Here is a 6,000-nt window from a genome sequence, read left to right as displayed (position 1 = left end):
TCCAGGATCACACCCTGGGCCAAAGGTGGAGCTAAACCGCTGAGCCACCCGGGCTGCTCAAGTTAAGATTTTCAAATGAACTTTTCTCCCCTCACTTGGCTTCCCCTCCATTTATTTTTTTATTTTTTTTTAATAAAATCTTTTTTTTTCTTAATTTTTATTTATTCATGATAGTCACAGAGAGAGAGAGAGAGAGAGAGAGAGAGAGGCAGAGACACAGGCAGAGGGAGAAGCAGGCTCCATGCACCGGGAGCCTGATGTGGGATTCGATCCCGGGTCTCCAGGATCGCGCCCTGGGCCAAAGGCAGGCGCCAAACCGCTGCGCCACCCAGGGATCCCTTCCCCTCCATTTAGAGAAAAAGAAATGTCTGAACTGAGACTGATACTTGACTCAACACAGAAATCCCACCTAGATCAGACCCAAGCATGGTCATCTACGTGTGTTTAAAAAAATAATAATAGGGCAGTCCGGGTGGCGCAGCGGTTTAGCGCCGCCTGCAGCCCAGGGCGTGATCCTGGAGACCCTGGATTGAGTCCCACGTCGGGCTCCCTGCATGGAGCCTGCTTCTCCCTCTGCCTGTGTCTCTGCCTCTCATTCTCTCTCTGTGTTTCTATGAATAAATAAATAAAATCTTAATAATAATAATTAATAATAACGAGACCTACATTAAGGGCACCTGGATGGCTCAGTTAGTTAAACGTCTCCCTTCCACTCAGGTCATGATCTTGGGGTCCTGGAAATGAACCCCGCCTCGGTTATTAGAAATGACTGAAATATTTATTTTTGCTAAATTTCCCTTCTTTCCACCACCATGCATGCCTGTCTTGCAATCTGACTTGAAAGGCTCCCCTCCCAAAGCCTTTCCTTAATTGTAAGTTCTGAGCTTCCTTGGACCTGCTTTCCTCAGATCTTGACCTTTCTATGTTCCAGGTGAGTTAATGCTTCTCTCCTCCCGTCAGACCCATAAGCAAATAGCTGATGTGGCCAATTAATTGTTTTGACTTCCTTCATAGTTTATTGTAACAATGGTGCATTGACTGAATTATGTCAGATTCCAAAATGATTTGGAATCATTTGGAACCAGCACAATAATCAGAACGTTAGACCTCAAAGAAAAAAATGTCCAGAGTCCTTTAACTTTTTCAAATTACAGAACAACAGCGGAGTAATTCAAGGATGGGCTCTGTATTCAAATTCCAACTCCTCCACTTAAAACTGAGGGAGTGTCAACAGGGTCCTGACTATCACAGTGCTTCATTGTCTCATCTGTAAAATGGAGATAATAGTACTGACCTCTTAAGAATGTTGAGAGAATTGTGGTGCCTGGGTGGCCCAGTAGGTTAGGCATTTGCCTTTGGCTCAGGTCATGAGCCCAGGGTCCTGGGATGGAGTCCCACCATGGGCTCCCTGCTAAGCTGGAAACCCGCATTTGCCTTCCCTGTGCTGCTCCCTCTGCTTGTGCACTCTCTCTCTCTCTCTCTCTGTCAAATAAATAAATACAATCTTTAAAAAAATGTTGAGAGATTTAACACAGATCTTGCATGTAAAGTGCTTTGCACAATATCTGCAACACAGTAAACAATCAATAAATGTTAGCTAGAAATCAGATCGACGACTCTGAAGCACATGCTATTTGGATAATATTTGACCAATGAAGAAGGAGGGGGAAAAAAGTAGCTGGCCAGGTTTGTGCTCAGTTGCTCCAATAACTGCTTCTTGTTTGCTGTTTTCTTATACTTCTCCCATAGAAATAATTAACCCTCAAAAGCAATCAGTGTTGGCAACGTGGTAGTGTGAGGACACAGAAGGTAGGTGAGTGTCATTTGGCAGCAACTTACTGGAAAGCAATTTAAGAGTGTGTATCCAAAGACTTAAAATTGTTAATACCTTTCCCCTAGGAATTCCGCTTCCAGGAACCTATCCTAAGGAATTTTGCCACACTGAAGCCAAAGTGATTTTAATCTTTTTTTATGATTTCATTTTTAAGTAATCTCTACATCAATGTGGGGCTCAAACTTACAACCCCAAGATCAAGAGTCTGATGCTCTACCAACTGTTCCAGCCAGGTGCTCCAGTGATTTTCTTTTCTTTTCTTTTCTTTTTTTTAAGATTTTTTTTTAAATTTATTCATGAGAGACAGAGAGAGAGAGAGAGAGAGAGAGAGATGCAGAGACACAGGCAGAGGGAGAAGCAGACTCCATGTAGGGAGCTCGATGTGGGACTAGATCCCAGATCTCTAGGATCAGGCCCTGGGCTGAAGGCGACGCTAAACCGCTGAGCCACCCGGGCTGCCCATGATTTTCTTTTTTAAATAAAAATCAGATCGTGTCATCATCCTACTTAAAACCCATTAATGGCTTCCCATTCTTCTTAAGATAAAACTAAAAGCCTGCAAGAGTCTATAAAAGCTAGTTTTTTCTACACTGCAAACATCCTACCGAAATAGCTCATACCCAGAACAAGATTCTCATAGAGGTTATCAATTTTGTCTGCATAGTAAAATCCCCACATCTAGGCTGCACCCTGGACTAATTAAATCTGAATCTCAGGTGTCAGTATTTTTTGTAAAGTAATCTCTATGCCCAATGTGGGGCTCAAACTCATGACCCTCAGATCAAGAGTTGCGTGCTCTACAGACTGAGCCAACCAAGTGCCCTTGAGTAGAAGTATATTTTTAAGGCTTCCACAGGGGATTCTTTTTTTTTTTTTTTTTTAAGATTTTACTTATTTATTCGTGAGAGACACAGAGAGAGAGGCAGAAACATAGACAGAGGGAGAAGCAGGCTCCACGCAGGAAGCCCAATGTGGGATTCAATATCAGGACTCTGGGATCACTTCCTGAGCATAAAGGTGGACGCTCAACTGCTGAGCCACCCAGGCACCCCACCACAGAAGATTCTAAAGTACAACCATGACTGAAAAACACCACTTTCAAGCCATTAAGCCCTGTAAAAGTTATTGGTGTCCCTGTATCTCCAACCTTGCCTCCCAATATATGTGAGTTTTAAAAACAATTCTAAACCACTGGGGAAAAAAAAAGTGAAAGCCCAGTTTTTCCCCATGGCAACTACTTGGATACTCTAAGAAAAAAAATACATCAAATGTGATCAACTCTCAAAACCTTCAAAAAACATTATCTTGTTTCTTTTGGTGGTTCTGTTTCAAGGTTCCATTAGCACTTCTCCCCTCCACTCTAGTCATAGGGATTGATTTTCTGTTCCTAAAGCACACCAGGCCTGTCCAGACTCTGAGCTTTTGCACTTGCTACTCCTGCCTAGAATGACTTTCCTACATTTGTTGCCATCGGGGTTGGGACTTGGGTGAGGTGAGTGAAGTGCCTAGGGTGCCAAATTTAAGGAGGCACTCACTCTCAAGGTCACGCAAGTGCCAACCCTGCACAGACACAGACCTGCCAGTGAGTGCCTCCCTCTAATAGCTGGGGGTCTAGGCATCTCATCTGCCTCACCTTAGTCCTTGCACTGTTTTCCATAGTCCATCCCAGTTCTTCTGTGAGGTTTCCCTGACCTCCCTGCCCAGAAAAGCTAGTCAATGCTTGGACACTCTGTCACATAGCCTATTTCTTGTCTAGGTAGCACCGATCACCATCTGAAGTATTGCATTTCTTTGCACATTTGTTATGTCTCACCCTTAGAATAGGAGCTCTAGGGGCACCTGGGTGACTCGGTGGATGAGCATCTGCCTTTGGCTAAGGTCATGATCCCCAGCTCCCTGGGGAGCCTCCCTCTGCCTATGTCTCTGCCTCTCTCTGTGTGTCTCTCATGAATAAATAAATAAAATCTTTTAAAAAAAATTTTAAATAGAATAGGAGCTCTACCCATGAAAGCAAAGTCCACACCTGTCCATCTCTACCCTCGGATCCTCAGCACACAGCATAGCACCTGACCCAGAGTAAACACTAAAAAAATAGTTGTTAATGGATAAATGAAGTGGAAATGATCTAAAATATGGACCAAGATTGATACAAAAGTATTAATCTCATTTTTACTTATTTAGCAAAAAAAAAAGGATCATTATCTCAATGCTCAACAATAGAAAATTAATTAGGGGATAGTCTATTCATAGTTGGAATTTTCTGCAGCCATTAAAACTTATATTTATGAAGAACTCTTAATGAAATTAGGAATATATTATGTTAATGTGTTGAAAAAGGGACACTTGGGTGGCTCAGCGTTTGAGCGTCTGCCTTTGGCTTAGGGCATGATCCCTGTCCGGGGATCAAGTCCCCCATCGGGCTTCCTGCATGGAGTCTGTTTCTCCCTCTGCCTATGTCTCTGCCTCCCAATCTGTGTCTCTCATGAATAAATAAAATATTAAAAAAATAATAACGTGCTGAAAAAAATCATGAGATTCAAAAGTGAACATGTACTGTTTCCTCAACTCAGTTTAAAAAAAAAGGAGGAGTGGGCACCTGGGTGGCTCAGTCAGTTAAGCAATGGGCTCTTGATTTCAGCTCAGGTCATAATCTCAAGGTTGTGAGATCGAGCACCGTGTTGGGTTCCGCACTTGGCAGGGAGTCTGCTTGAAAATTTTCTCTCAGGGTACCCGGGTGGCTCAGTGGTTGAGTATCTGCCTTTGACTCAGGTCATGATACTGGGGTCGTGGGATGGAGTCCTATATTGGGCTCCCCACAGGGAGCCTCCTTCTCCCTCTGCCTGTGTCTCTAACCTCTCTCTGTCTCTCATGAATAAATAAATAAAATATTTAAAAAAATAAAAAATAAAATAGTGCACACTTACCAGTCACTTACCTGTAGGGGTAATGCATGAATATTTCCTAATAATGATAATTACCTGGTGAATAAGTAACTCTCTTACATTATTGTATTTTTCCCCCTCTGTGTTAAAAACACTCAGTTGTAAAAAGAGAAATCCTAAAATGTACCATAAATTTTGTCCCATTTTTAATTTCTTATACATTCTTATATTTTTTATATCAGAACCTCAAAATCTCTGACCCGACCTAAGCCTTTAACTTCTAAAAGACTCTGGCATCAGAACTTGAACATAGGCAACCTCGGAGTCCTTAACCACCAGGATTTTTCTAGATAGATCTTCCAAATTTCCTAGATAGAAACTTAAATTGATACCCTCAGTAAACAAGAGATAAGGCTTTCTCTTTTATTTCCTTTAATCCTTAGATCTGGCACAGGATTAACCCCAATTTGGCACCAAGAATTGAGGAACTCCATTCTCAAACAGGAGACTCAAGTATAAGAGTGATTTTTCAAACACAATCTTAAAAGCCAATTCACATAGAGACATTAAAGCAGATTTTTAAAAAGAAAAACAGCTGCCCTCTTATACATGCTCCCAGCTAGGAAATCTTTGTCACAGGTCAAGTTCCCTTGGTAAGGGCTATTTTTGAGTTTTCGAGTTGGTGCTTGAAGGAATTTGGCCAGGAAACTCATGACACATTTGAAATCTCCATTCGGGCTGCCTCAGCTTGAGGCAAGGGCCAAGCTTCTATGAATCAGGGCACAAGACGTGCTGCCCAGTGGCTCATGCATTCTCCAAACAATAAAATGGAAGGACGATGATGCCCAGCCAAAGCTATTTGTGACTTACCAAGTAGAGAAAACACAGGGTGAGCTTCTCCAATGGTTGACCCTGTAGGCACCCAGGGATTTGCCTGGCTGCGACTAAAGAAACCAGCTCCTTTGCCTCTCAAGATTAAAGCAATATCTGAGACATATGTAAATAAAATGTAGATTTTGTAAATAAAATCACTTGTAAATAAAATTCCCATCTCTTGTTGGCACAGTTAACATTTATTTTTTTTAAATATTTTATTTATTCATTTTTTTTGGGGGGGGGGCAGAGACACAGGTAGAGGGAGAAGCAGACTCCATGCAGGAGCCCAATGTGGGACTCGATCCCGGGACTCCAGGATCATGCCCTGGGCCAAAGGCAGTCCATCAACCACTAAGCCACCCAGGCATCCCTATCATTTAACATTTTAAAAAGATATCCTGTGTATAT

The sequence above is a fragment of the Canis lupus genome, chromosome 6, assembly GCF_003254725.2.
Source record: "Canis lupus dingo isolate Sandy chromosome 6, ASM325472v2, whole genome shotgun sequence".
Classification (NCBI taxonomy): Eukaryota; Metazoa; Chordata; class Mammalia; order Carnivora; family Canidae; genus Canis; species Canis lupus.
This window is presented reverse-complemented; position numbering follows the sequence as displayed.